Below are 14,936 nucleotides of genomic sequence, written 5' to 3'. Positions count from 1 at the left end.
CACACGGCAGAAAGCTCGGAAAATCGGACTACGAAGGGTTCTTGCACCAGAAATCAGACGTTCATATACAATGAATCTATGGGGTACGTGATGGTGCCGCGAAGCAGTCCGAATTATCGGGCGTCCGGAAAGTCGGTCGTTGACTATACACTGGCAACTACAGCCGACGACACGACGTCAAAGACGATTCGTAACTTTTCCTCTCTGTTACTCGAGCCACCATTACCGCGACTTTTGTACCGTTTCAATAATATTACAGATAATTTTTCGCTTATTAGTATTTGATGAGTATTTCCAGACTATTCAATATCCCTGATAATTCCCGGTTCCCTAAGAATTCCCGGTTTTCCCAGTGTCTAGACGCCCTGCGATATTGTCTGGAGGACGTCGGCAAACTATAGGCGATGCCTAATTCAGTGATTGCGAAAGAGACAGATTACGATAGCTATACACATATATATGTATATATATTTTCACTGCAACTACGTAGCTCCGCCTTACCGTTCTACTGTGTGTAAAGCAAAGACAGTGATAACGAGTTTGATGTTCGGCCGACGCTTTGCGCGGTGTCGGCGCCTCGGGTTCGGTGGGGCGTCAATTTGCTAACCTACTAAAACCTCAACGACGTAGTGCTACAGAGAGTGAGACAAGCGGGCTCACTTCACTTTGGGCACACTGCAAAGAAACAGCCATAACATAACATAATAACATAACCAGCGCCCACTATATAGCATATTTTTCAACAAAGTAGTAATCTATTTACAATCTTTCTTCATAGAAGTGAACTCATTTTTGTAAAATAAGTCACGGGCTACGGATACCTGTTTACTTACTGCATAATGGCAGTAATAAAACTTTCATCGCACGATAGACGCACCATTCCGTATACGGTACCCGTAAGGCGTACCTACAAAATTAAGAGTAGCGATTTTCAACAATGTAGCTATTCTATGACCACACTCCGTCTTGTTAGTTCGCTTAACCGCTCGAAACCGGAGATCGGGCGAAGGCGTGACGGCTTCGGAAAAGTGGTTCCTGCACCTGTATACTTTCGGTTAAAGCTATAGTTCATTTTGCGCGTTAAGTGATCATGCAGGAGCCGAAACAAATATCTCATCCATGCTTCGCCGAGGCAACAAATGCGTCCACCACGCCGGAAGGAAAGCGCGAAAGGGACGGGCAAGAGAAAAAACACACATTCCTTCTCTCTACACGCACGCACAAGACACGCGCGAACCCCTTTCCTTTAAGAGGATATGCCTGGCGTAAGTGGAAGTGCAATTACTGTGGCCTAGCGAATTACACGTGTGTGCGGCCCAATAAATCGTATCTAATCTCGCCTTTTTTTTTTTTTTTTCACTTGAAGCGATGGAGCGATAGCGGCTGGGAAGGCAAAGATATTTGGTAGCAGCTGGTGTAATTTATGGACAGGGGGCAGCTAACCACGAGTTTAGCTAGAAGAGCAGCCCGGGAAAAAAACAAAGCACAGCTACAGATAGTGAGTGGAGGAATGGTTGTTTGCGGAGGGGAAGTGGCGCTGTTCGCCATACTTATAGGCTGTATGTCGAGCGGTTCCACATCAGTACGTTCTATTAGTAAGAGTGAGGGTATTATAAGACGTGTTTCGCGCTTTCCTTTTTCGCAGACTCGCCTACGGAAGGACTACGTAAAGTGAATATACCGCTGTCTGATGAAATAGGATGAAATAAGACAAGCTTGTCGGGTGCCGTCGGACAGCAACAGTTCGTGGAGGCCACTCGCTTTCCTGCCAGAAGCAGAAGTCTGCGCAGATCCACGATGGTGTGTCTGGCAGCGAGCTATATATATTCACCACCTGTGTCTATGTGTGTCAGTTGCGTCAATTCATTGAGCGCTGTCATTTTGCTGTTTTTACCTAACACAACCGCTTTGGGAACACCACTGACACGTTCGGCGCCTAATCAAGCGAAATTCGCCAGCGTTTCTTCCTTCGGTAAGAACAGCGGTATTAGGTGCACATATAGATACGTGAAATGTGTACTTACGTGGAAGAAGAAAGGAGGACACGAACATGTTGCATGGCGTGCCTGAAATGAAAAAGAGAAGAATGATTTTGGTGATTCGCATTCTTAACAAAGGTACTTAACAAAGGTAAAGGTGAAAGAAAGATAGCACACTAGTGCCAAAGCAGCGCTGAAATTTCGTTTTGCTGAAGTGTAGGGTTTTCCTTAGGAAGGGATAAAAATAGAAGGGGGAGGGCTGCAGGATTGGGGTCGACTGCCTCCCTGACGTACCCAGCGCTTTTTCTAGAAGTAAAAAAAGTAAGAAGAGTAATGTGTAATATGGGGGGGGGGGGGGGGGGGGGCAACGAGCAAGATGACTTTTCTCCAAACTATTTACGGTGTATATGTAATCGCGAGCTGCTTTAGTTACTCACTTTTATTTTATTTATTTATTTTTTATTTCAAGTTGTTTAGAAATCGATGTACATACTACGTGCCGGCGAACTAGGATACAACTTCACTTACTTCTTAGATTGTTGTACATTTTCTGTTTTCAGTTTACAGATTTTGCTTGTTAGTTTAGTGCACTAATAAAGAGGCAGGGCTTTCAGGTTGTCATCTATAGAGACGTTTCAACCATTCATTCCGCAATATTTAAAGGACCTTTCACTAAATTTGGGCATGACAGACAGAAAAGCGCGATGAGAGGAATTAGCGCAAAAATAGACACACACACTGGAAGCGGGGACGAAGACAAGCACTGCGTAGATCAAGCGGTGGCGATCGTGTATACAGGGAATTTACAACTATGTGCGCCCGGAAAACAGCTCAAAATGCAAACCCGCGCGTCCTTTTTCTCGAAGACTGCCCCCCCCCCCCCCCGCGCCCCTCTGCCCGCCAGCGAAACGACGTCACACGCCTGGTGCCTTCGCGTCACGCGCACAGCGCCTGCAACGCACAAACAGCCAGCAGTAGCTGAAACAACTTGGGAATTGTCGTGAAAAAGAAATTATGAGGTTTTACGTGCCAAAACAGCGATATGATTATAACGCACGCCGTAGTGGGGGACTCCGGAATAATTTGCACCACTTGGGGTTCTTTAACGTGCACTTAAATCTAAGAACGCGGGTCTTTTCCCATTTCGCGGCTGTCGAAATGCAGCCGCCGTGGAGGGGATTCAATCCCGCTACCTCGTGCATAGCATCCCAACACCATAGCCACTAAGTGACCACTGGGGCTGAGTCTCCTGAAAGGCAACCAGGGAACAAGAGAGGGGAAAGCTGGGTGAGGGGAGAGGGGGAAGGTGCGCGGGGGCGGGGGTCGTAACAAAAGAGGGGAGCTGAGTCTGCGGCTCCGACACAATAGTTAGGGGAGATAAGAAACGGGAGATGGCCTCAGCTGAGTGGGAATGTATATCGCTTCCTCGCACTATTACTTTTGACATTTCATTTGTTCATATCTAAGTTATTACTAAACCCTTTCTAAAAAAAAATTTCTCATGGTCCGATGCTTCCAGGAGAGCCTTCTACAACTCCTATCGTGTAACCAAAATTACTGACGGAGCCTGTTGGGGAGGGGGGGGGGGGGTCTAGTCTGTAAAATGTCCTAACTACAAGCACATGAAATTTGTCTTTACAATTTTCACGTATATTATGAGCTGTCCGTTAAGCAGAAGTCCCAGAACTAGCACAAGATTTCATAATTTCAGGGCCTCAAGTCCGAAATAGCCGCACGAGCATTCAAGTCAATTAGAGCCTACTTGAATAATACGATTTGTTGCGCATATACTATCCGCCCGTCCACGAGATTCACATCAAAACGCATGGTTGTGATGAAGATCGTTTGCTTCAACACGTGACGAATGAACAACACTTCCGTCTATGAACTGTGGGTGCTGATGTTCACATAGTAGTGAATCGAGCCGTCACATCTATCTTTCTGGTCGTAAATACAGGTGGTAGTGGTCACGTGGCATCGCAAACCGTTGGCGCGCACAAGACGGGCCACATTTCTAGGTCAGCCATGTACCGCTCTCGAAACATAGGCGTGCCAACTCTTACAAAAGTAACTGGCGAAACGCTGTTGTGCTTCTGCTTATCTTTTATTGCCTTGAATAGAATTTCTTTAGAAATTCAACTGAATATCATAAATTGCTTATTAAGCTCTATATCAAAGGGGCTTAGACGTTTTAGTACTCAGCGCCATTTCTTGCATCGATAAACTGGGTTTTCTCTTTTTGCTTCAATATATATGTTTGCATTCCACACGGGATGTGAGCGGGTAAGAGTGTCCCACGTGATCGCAGGGAACGGGACGCTCCATAAACAAGTGAAACGATGGCGCCGATTGAACGAAGCACTGGCTGTTTGTTCTTCACCAGAAAAGGGGGGGGGGATAGGGAACAAAAAAATATGCCAATCCAACGCCCATGTTGGAATCTGTGCGAAGCGAAGCTGATGTATAGCGGTTAATAAAATGCTTTACAGCTAACGGCGATGGGTACAATTGAAATATGGATTACCAACACTCCGCGCATACGTTTTTTTAAAGTACAATTTAGTGATGACAAATGTATGCACAGAATAGTACAATACGGATCAAACAACATTAAATGATTCGATACCTCTTTCGTCACACTGGGAAATTCCCATTCCGGAAGATTGGCCAAGAATGGGCAGAGCTTGAGTGGCACATACCGGTAGCTAAATCAAACAACGTAAACTAGAAAAAAAGTTGTGAAATATATTTAACTATTCTATTAAAATATCGATGTGCTCTAGAAATATCTGCGAGCTGACATTGTATGTTGATGTCTTATGTGGGAATCGCACATAGTGGGACATGCCCATTGTGGAGGATGGGCGAGAAACCAATGACACATACTGAGTGGCTAAATCACAGAAAATCGAGTAAATAAAATAATTCACTAAATATAACTCTCCTATTTTTAACGAATAGGTGTGCTTAGAGACATCTGTGAGCCCATATATGTTCAGGCAGTATGTACGAAGTTATTATTATTTTTTTATACGCAGAACACAGCTAGCCATACACAGTCGATCAGCATAGAAGGCTTATATAAGCCACGTCTTGGCAACCTTCATATAACATTTGTGTATATTATATCCGCGAATATATTCGGCAAGACAGCAGTGTGACTCAAAATGTTCACATCGTATTTGTTGGAATGAACGTTTTCTAAACAACAGTAGCTCCCCAACTAGCCCTCAAGGTCTGGAAAGTCCGGGATGCTTCACATGGAAAGCTTCGTTCTAATATCCGCAGTTAAGCCTCATGTGTACCAACCGGAGTCCAAGCACATGTTTGCGATGTTGGCAATGCTCGGCGAACGTCAAAAGAAGTAACGAATTTCACTAATAACACTCTAAACCATGCTGAGGTCTATGTCGCGAGGTTGTGCGGTTTCAAGCGAGTCATTAAGATAATTTACTGATATTAAATTATATGGATTATGCGTTTAATTATTACATCTAACCACCGTTCACAAATGTCAGATGGCCAAATCTATCCACAAGTACGGAAGAGTTGAACCATACCGGTCCTCAGGCTTTAAATTTATGCCAGTACTTCATTGAATAAAACTGGAAAGAGCGTTTATTCACTTCTTTTATTTTTCTGCTGTGCGTAATAAAACAACAAATATCTGCGCATGACCTGCAGACATAATGTAGGCTTATAGATATATTTAAACAAGCATACATATTATAGAACAGCGCGTGGTGTTGAACGACGAATTTAATTTTCCTAAAGTTCTTACATTTGGACTACCCCATGCTTGTGCTAGTGGGTATGTGACCTTTTCTTGCTAATCCTCCAAACTGCGTGCCTGTCACTTTGGCACAAGGGGTAAAGACTATAGAATGCTTAAATGTACTCAGAAATATGTTGTACTTCTCTGGGCATACATCTCTCATCAGTCTTCCGTCAACCACCACCACCGCCACCACCACCATCATCATCATCGTCATCATCATCATCATCCTATATTTATGTGCACTGCAGGACGAAGGCCCCTCCCAGTAATCTCCAATTAGGCCTGCCTTGCGATACCTGATTCCAACTTCCGCCTACAAATTTCTTAATTTCATCACCCCACCAAATTTTTTGCAATGCTCGACTGCGCTTCCCTTCCATTGGCAGGCATTCTGTAACTCTAATGGTCCACCTATTACCTACCTAAGCATGGCCTGCCCAGCTAAATGGGGGACGTCAAACCATCGATAATTCGACTTTGATGGAGAATTCAACCTTTTCTCATTCCACTTGACATCAAATTTTTCGCAAACATGCACATAAGGTGTGTTAATAAGAAAGGTTTCGAAATCATGTATTCGTCTTTTCTTTTTCGCCAATGCCACTATACAATGAAACAAATTTCCACTTTGTGTTGAAGGTAGCCACTCTGACGCAGACTTTTGTTTATTGCTATAATACACTTTTTAATGTGTGCTTTGTTATGCGTTTCCCGTTTATTCGCCTTGTAACCATGTTGCTTTGTGTGCACATGCATTGTCATACAGCCGACTGTAGCCCCGAAGCCATAAAGGAAACCCGTGTCGGTTTCTTTTGTAGCTTTTTGCTACAGTCGGTGGATGACAATCTTCCTTTTGTGAACCTTTCTCTACCTTGCGGGCTTCCGCAGAACTGATTTGCCATGACTTTCGCGTTTATTCTGTTTAGTATACCTCGTGAAAAAATTCTTTACTGCGTTTCAGGTTTTTTAAATAAATAAGTAACTATTAATGAAATAACAAACGTGGTCCTCGCCGAGGATGCCTGTCTATCAGCTAATATTTGACCAAAAATTGCCGCCAAACAGAAACATCATCCTTGTTTCTGAGCCAAACGTTCTATCAATACTGTGAAGTTAATAATGAGCCCATACCAACTAGTTCATTCGACAGTTTGTGCTTTTCGCTAGCTGCATTGTATCGAGGCTTTAAATATTTGTCAAAAAAATTTAGTGAATTTGTGGAAAGGAAAAGGATAGATTCTATTTTTATTTTATGAAACCTAGGAACGTGTAGATGCAAGTCAATTTGTTCTTCTCAAAATATTGCTTGTGTTCTTTCGGTGTGATCATTCATTCAGTAAAATTTGTTTCATTTAAATCGATACTCAAAGCAACTGGACCGATTTATTGCAGTAGTGATGAAATAAAGGCACATTTAAAGGTATGAAAATCTTAGTGTTAATGTCGTGGATGGGTTCTAAGGTGTATGGCTGTTTCTGCAGCAAAAAGATTAATAACACACGTTCCAATTGTTTTCAGATTTGTCAGCTGCTGCAGCTCTGCACATTTTATCGACAACCTTGAAGGAGATGAAAGTATCATCAGGTATGTTTGTGGAAGACAATGCAAGTTGAATTACTATGCCGAAAAAAAACTTTCGGTTACAGAAGTTATAGGTGTACTGAAATGAAGCTTGCCTTTTCTTCCTACTTTTGACAACTGGGCTTGTCAAAGCGGCAATGCAAAACTTGTCTTTATAAGTTTTATGTGCACTATCATGTTAAGTGTTTTTGAATGTGTGAAATCGCAAAGGAGCCCGCCTAAATTTTATTTTTGTGCATTTTTGCTCACTACCATTACTTTGCAATTGATAACAAAAGGACAGCCAGCCCAGAAAAAGGAAAATATGAAATCAGCACCACACTAGCTGTAGGTCGTAGCATGTAATCCTCTTAGTGAGAAGAGGCACACAGAATTTGAAATCTAGAAGATCTGTATCATATCTGTATCATATCATAGATATATAGTAGCGTACACTGTGCGCTACTATACGTGCAGTGAATCATCTTTAGGCCACCAGCATTACCATAGACATCGTAGACCAAGTCACAACTCGCACACTCCAAGAGTTACAAAATAAACCGTAATGCTAAAATGCTATCGCACAATCATAGTCGTCAAGTGTGGCTTGAAAGTTTTACAGCGAAGCTGTTAACCTCTAGTTGGTAGAAACTTCTCGCGGCGGGCTGACCCAAAAAACGGCAGCTGGAAAAGGGGTTTGAGTTTCCACGTAACAGAATGAAGTTTTCTCGTATATTCGAATTAAAACTCGATGCTATTATGCCTGCAGGTTGTACGTTAAATTGTACTTTACGAATTTTCTGACACATTTCGCTTTGGGAAATTCAATTAGTTCAATAAAGCACTTGCGCCAGGAGGAGGGCCCTAAAACAAATGGCAGCTCAAAGGCTTTGTGTTCGAGTTTCCCCGTAACAAAATTGTGTATGCTCGTATTTTCCAATTAAAATTTGATGCTATCATGTCTGCAGGTTGTGTTCAAGTTGTACTTTACGAATTTGCTGACACATTTTACTTTGAGACATTCAATTACTTCGATAACGCACTTATATTTGGCGGAGGGCGTACAAGAATGAGGATGTATGCAGTGCTAACGGTGCCGCCTATCCACCTATCGGCCACCCAGACAGACCTCAAATGGCAAATGGAAAATGATTTTGTCTTTCAGTTTCCGCGCAACAGATTTATGTTTTGTCGTATATTCTAATAACATTCCGTAGCTATCATGTTTGCAGGTTGTGTGTAAGTCGTACTTTACGCATTTTTCTGACGCAGCTTACCTTTAAACAATAATTTAGTTCAATAAGGCATTTGCGCATGGCGGATGGCCTAGAAGAATGAGGAAGTATGCTGCACTTCCGCACACGTACGTGCGCGCGTAACGTATGTCGATTGTGGTGATGGTGCTTGTGTCACGTCGTCTAACGTCATCTGGGGTGGTGGTACTTGCCTAACGTCAGCACCAGCTTCGGTGTGCATTTACTTTCACAGAGTAAAGGAGGATGATTTCCTTTCTCCTCCTTTAGCTGCTAGGTATATCTGCGATGAAACTAAACAGATAGAACTTTAGTATGCTGGGTGCATGAACATTTTTGAAACTGCATAACAGAACATTGTTTCCTTTTGTTCTAGCACTGTTTACATTGCAATGTGAGGAGATTACATACACACCTGGTATCAGCTACACTGGGGAGGACCTCAATGAGGCAAAAGTGTTGGAGCTTGTTGTGGACCAGCAGAAGTTGTTTTTCTTTCAATACGCTACATAAGAACTGATCGCGGTGACAGTTGCCTACTTCTATTTGAATATTTATTATGCTTGAAAGTGCTACGATACTTCAACAATCAGAGTATTACTACCTCGGGATTGATGTTAACGGACCACGTACGCTGGTAACCAAATTTTGGAACAAGGTTCCAGGCACATTGAACAAAAATTGTATTGTGGTGGCACTGAATCGGCTTCTGCACTCTTGTATCGAACAGTGATACTTGCATGCTTTTGGTCTTTGCTATTCATCTCTGCAAATATAAATCTATATATCGTCAATTCGACAAGTTTATGTGTGTAATAGATATACTCTTTAGAGCCCTCTTCCGCCAATTCGCCCTATTCAGGGGTTTAGTTCATATTAAGCTAGAAACAGTAATAGTCAAATGTGAATATTTTTTCGAAGTTTCATGACAGGAATCAAGAGAAAGGAATCCCCATCTTTACCTTTTTAATAAATGTTTACCGCTTGCGCTTCACAGCGTCTTTTTTTTTTTTTCAGACAAACAAGAGCTGCATCACTGTGTAATGCTTCCAGCAGTGAAGTCCTATGGCATACTTTGATCAAGCGTTTGAACAACTGCTAAGAAGACATGCATCCTCGTTTGGTATTTATGTTGTCATGCTGAGTTTTATAGGTCTGCGGTTGGTAGAACATGAAAAAATCCAGATGGTGTTCTGTAGTGAGTCAAATGGTCGCTAAGTTTGGTTAAGGGCGACGTATAAAACGCTGCTAGAGACTGCATGCATATATACATGCATATGGTCATGCATACATATGCACGCCACATTTTGATCTCAGTTCCTTCTTGGGCAGAACTTTGCAAGTTGCAAGGGCGTTTAACCTCACTATCCTCTTCGGCAGTTTCCGCGCATATATACAACATATATACAGCAGGGGCGCATGTATATACATATTTATATATATAATGCAGAGCTGCCCATGACAAATCTTAGTAACTGAAAAGCAGATGCATGCATGTATACATGTATACAACACAGCAATTTTCACATGAGTGCTTTCTTGATATGGAATATATTTATATATGCTGTATGTCGGCTCTGCTGTATACACGTGTCTAAAATGCGAATACGTGCACCAACTGCCCTAGAGGAAACCGAGGCTCAAACGCGCTTGGCGTAGCATGCAACACCTTATGTTTGGGGTGTGCACGGAACACCCTAACGTCCTAAACTATGCACACCCGTTCATAATTGCTGGTCAAGCACCCTCATGTTGGGCATTTTCATGGAACCGTAGGAGTAGTAGTACGGTAACAAACTGTTTACACCCTTAAGGGTGCAAAATTTTTGTGTGCATAGTTTATCGCGGCATTGTTTCTTGGAGGCATGGTTTACTTGACTTCACCATGGCAGTTCCCTTTAAGTGGTGGAGTGACGATAGTGTGGTGGTGGAAAGAGAGGCGACAGTGGTCGCATTTAATTAAAGGTCCCTATGAGGTAAGAATGGCCAATGTATATGCGTCAGCTCAGCCTCTGTGCCGGGAACGTTCTAGGCATGCGCTCTTGTCATTCTTCCTCTTTGGCCAGGCACTCTGCTGCAGCCGTTAGCGCCCCTACAGTGGCATGTTATACACAAGCGCACTTGTGACGAGGCAATTGGATGCGCCACTTGAAACTATACTCGTGGACCACTTCCTGTGGCATTGAAGAGAAGGCAAAGCGCACGCTTGGCAACGCTCTTAAGATAGTCGTAAGCTAGGCTGTGGAACATAAAACATATATGTTCTATATTTACTGCGGTGTTCATATACATAATATAAGAGAGAATATACACCATTTAGTGTCAGAGTTCAATTTGCTATATGGGTTTTGCTCTTCCGCGTTTCGGAAAATACCGAAGCGTTGTAGTAGCTGCAAAGAGGACGACCAAAGCGGATGTAACAGTCACATCGAATCATGCAATGCCAAGAATCTCTGCCCCAGAAACCTTGTTTGGAAATTTTAGCTGGCTACGTTCAAGGTTGAAATTATATCAACGGAAGCCAGCCGACAATTTCATGACGGAGACTATCAGGCATGAATCGAGACGCCATCGAAATCAGGAACATATGGAAGCAATATATGTGTGAGCAACGGCGTTGACTAATGGTCCCGTTTGTTAAAGAGGCTTTGATGAAAACATATTTCAGTAGCAGCCATTCTGGTGTAGCTTAGTCGTACAACCGTGGAGTACTGAAGAACTTCCAAGTTAGGGCTAACTAGAGTGCGTCTTCCATTTCCGCCTGCGTGAATCCGTGTATGTCAGCATGATTTTAGGTTGTATACTTAGTGTGAGGCTATATACCATCTTTGGAGACCGCATAATTTGCAGTGTGAGGTTGTTCCCTGAGTGTTCTACTGTCATTTCTTCGCGCTACATTTGTCCACGATGATACAAACCGGGAGTATTGCAAGTAAGCGATCGAAGTTGAATGTATACTACACCGGGTGGTTCTGCAAAGACTTAAGTAATTATTAAAAATCACCAGTGGCAAGTAGTACAATTCTAGTCCTTGAGCTGGTCCACACGAAGAGGTGGACATGCACGATAAATCTAAATGCGTAATCGACTAATTCGATAAATAACTATTTAAGTTTTTAATAAATCACCTTATAGCACACAGTGGAATTCACAAATTGCAGCTGGTGAGACTGCAAGGCATATCCACTTGAATCTAATTCTGTGGATGATACCATTTTCGAGATATGCGTCATCAAACTTCCGGTAAAAGTGCACTGTCGTTCCGCTTACTATTCTAACAAAACATTGTTTAATGCATTGAAGCACGAAAGTAACTGGACCGCCGACGTATTTCTTCGCAAAGTCCGGGAACTAATATCTAGAAACTTATGTCATCCTGACAATTCGTTCCAAGTGAATCTGCCTTACGAACACCCTGGCTACAAATTTATGAATTGCAATATATGCCGTACGGTAATTAGTTTAAATTTAATTAGTGAATGTTTGTTAAATAGTCAATTATGCATTTCGATTTTTCCTGCATAGAATGGCCACCTGTCTGAGCAATCCAACTGAAGGATTGGAATTATAGGCTATCTGCCACAGATGAGTTTTAAATATTGGTTCAAGTCTTCGCAGAAGTACCCAGTATAATATAGTACGGTACTTTGACGCGAAAGGCAATAAAAGACAGATGGACAATATGACAATAGTAATTTGTGTTGCTGAGTGTTTAGGCAGAGCAGATGGGAACTACTGAGGTCAATTTGCTAAAAGAAGTAACTTTAGATGCTTGCATATTTTCTTGCCCATAAGCAGGAACGAAAAGTGGAGAAGGAATGCTGGAAAAAAGAAACTGAAACGAGGAATGAAAAAAAAAAAAGGGGTCTGCTGATTCCAGCACAATGCAAGGCACAGAGATTAGTTGTACCGGCCATGTGAGTGAGCTTCAAGGTTATCTTTGATATAGAATTGGCAGCAGAAAAACTTGCCAAGCAGTAGAAAATATAACTGCAATCAAATGAAAAGAGTGTGAATTCAGACAATTACTCAAGAATATAATGAATACGAACCTAGTCAAAATATCTATTGGCTGCAGTTGAGCTGTGGCTAAGGTAACGAAAGAAAAAGGTGGCAAAGGCATCCGAAGCAGTGACACACCTCGCAAGAAATGCCAAAACAACAAAACCTGGGATTGAAAGAGGTGGGGAAGAAGTGGCAGGATTGTTGAAATTGATTGATATGTGTAAGATCATTGACATCCAAAAGTATAACTTGGAAAATGATCAGGAAAAATGCAGCACAGAAAAAAAGCATAGAGCATAAACTGGAAATTGGCATAAACTATAAGTATTTGACAACAGATAGTACGCTCATCACCATTCTGACTAAAATATGTTCTTGGCGACGATAGCTAAAAAACAGCTTCTGTAAACAATTATGATCAAGAAATGGAGGCCACAGAATACAAAAGGTGAAGCACGAAAAGCCTTACAAGCATTACTCAAAAGAAAAGCTGCAGTTGAGAATGAATGATACAGCATATCTGTGAGAACAACGCAGACATTGCAGAAAAAAGATGTTTCAACAATTTGTACATAGACGATTCCTCTCGTTCAACATTTGTAAGACGGAAAAAGGGAGAGCGTTACCATAACAATAACAAACAATAAGATTGTCACCAAATTATTAAGACTATAAGTCTATTAGCTTGCTGTCTATTTATGCAAGAGTTTACTAAAATTATCTCAAACATGGGCAATAAAACACTACAGCTCCAACAACGACGAGTACAGGCCCGTTTTCAGGAAGTGTTAAATATAGAGCACATTTGTTATTAAAACAGTCGAAAAATACGGAAATAATATATAAGCCCAATGTTCGTCCTTTGCAGGTTGTGAAAATACATCCGGTTCTGTGCAGAATACAGCTGTCATGCAGGGACTGTGCAAACAACGCATGGAGGAAGGAGATGTAAGTGCAATAGTGTGTACAAGAGGGAGCACCAAGCTTGCTCTGAAGCAATGCTTGCCCATTATGTATGCATTGGAACCTTACAAAAAAAGTAGTTCCAAGGAACTCTTAAATGAAATATTCAGTCACGTGGAGCAGATTTGTTGAGGCGCAGTTGTTTAGTTGTCGTGTATTAATGGACACAAATTCCGATGTTCCTTTTTGTACTGATCACAGGAGCATGTCAGAACACAGCTGAATGAACAGCAAAAATACAACGTTTTTTCAAAAAATGAGCAAAAAAAAAAATCAAATGCTTTCAAAGATGTCTTCAATACCTCCACTGTACGTTATTCTTCAATGTCGAATATGTCAGAAGTGTCAGTGTTTATTGAAGGGCTAGATTAATAAAGATATGGTGCATGGCTCAAGAGGATATTTTGGCAATCTGCAAACAAATAAGACATCGTCCAGCTGAGTAGACTATTTAGTTCATAAACTATGAATTGCCAAGTACTTGGACCAGCAATATCCTATGTCATGCTCGAAGGTTTGCATTTTACATTAAGATGAAACGGGCAGCAAACGTACAATGGCACTCAATCTCTGGAAGCGTTATATTTACCTAGGCAAGTTAATCATGGTGTACAAAAAGAAATCTGCAAGGAGAATAACAGATTGGAGGAACTTGGCAAGTACTCTGAAGTCACAAACAGCATATTACCACTATCCAAGAAACAAAACTATACAGATGACAAATTACTTTGCAGGTGCTTACGTGAAAGCCTGAGAAATTGAGTTTACGAGTGATGAAAATGAATAACAGGTGTAACATCATTAGTACAAATATGCAATATGATAGTGGTATATAGATTAGAAAAGTGTAATAGGATGGAAACAGAGCACTAAAATAGACAAAATGGGAACGGAAGTACAGCCGGGTTGGGCAGAGAATTAGACGAACCAATGAGATTATGAAGTTTGAATTGTAAGCATTGTCAATGCAGACCAGGCCTCCTATTTAAAAAAAGCTCTAATGCTAAATCTGTTCATAAGAGGATAGATAGTGTAGCCAATCCTTGTGCTGCTTATATTATTAGCGCAGGGTGCCTGTCGATGGCAAAGAGCACTTAACGAACAAAATGCTCAGTGAATTTGGCCCCAAGTGTACTTAAGGAGCACTGGAAGAGAATTTTGCCCAGCGTGGATTTATTTCTGCTGCTTCTTCTGGCTGTGCTGCTGTTGCTGGTGGTGACATGTCATATATTTTCATGTCTTGACAACCATAGCAGAATGACTGGCTTAATTGAGCACAATATTGAAATACAGATTTGTCTTTCAATGCTTACTAGCACATGCAATCATTGTGAAATATTGCTGGCTCTTCTGCGAAGGTGTAAATTATACATCTAGTGCGACCGCTATGATATCATC

The 14,936-nt window shown here is 41.7% G+C and overlaps 2 long non-coding RNA genes across 2 annotated transcripts in view; one reads left to right on the top strand and one right to left on the bottom strand.

Moving 5' to 3' along the window:
• LOC140218483 (uncharacterized) overlaps positions 1-14,936 on the bottom strand; it is a 138,416-nt gene that overhangs the window by 74,371 nt on the left and 49,109 nt on the right. The window contains exon 4 of the long non-coding RNA XR_011894756.1: positions 2,025-2,066. This is a non-coding gene — a long non-coding RNA (uncharacterized lncRNA). The remainder of the gene's footprint in view (positions 1-2,024; positions 2,067-14,936) is intronic.
• Positions 1-14,936, top strand: part of LOC129385013 (uncharacterized) — a 136,011-nt gene that overhangs the window by 95,276 nt on the left and 25,799 nt on the right. Inside the window, exons 3-5 of the long non-coding RNA XR_008612543.2 lie at positions 7,276-7,341; positions 9,588-9,693; positions 13,444-13,523. This is a non-coding gene — a long non-coding RNA (uncharacterized lncRNA). The remainder of the gene's footprint in view (positions 1-7,275; positions 7,342-9,587; positions 9,694-13,443; positions 13,524-14,936) is intronic.

This window comes from Dermacentor andersoni, chromosome 5 (assembly GCF_023375885.2).
Source record: "Dermacentor andersoni chromosome 5, qqDerAnde1_hic_scaffold, whole genome shotgun sequence".
NCBI lineage: Eukaryota > Metazoa > Arthropoda > Arachnida > Ixodida > Ixodidae > Dermacentor > Dermacentor andersoni.
The sequence above is the reverse complement of the archived record's forward strand: the minus strand, read 5'-3'. Positions and strand labels throughout refer to the sequence as shown.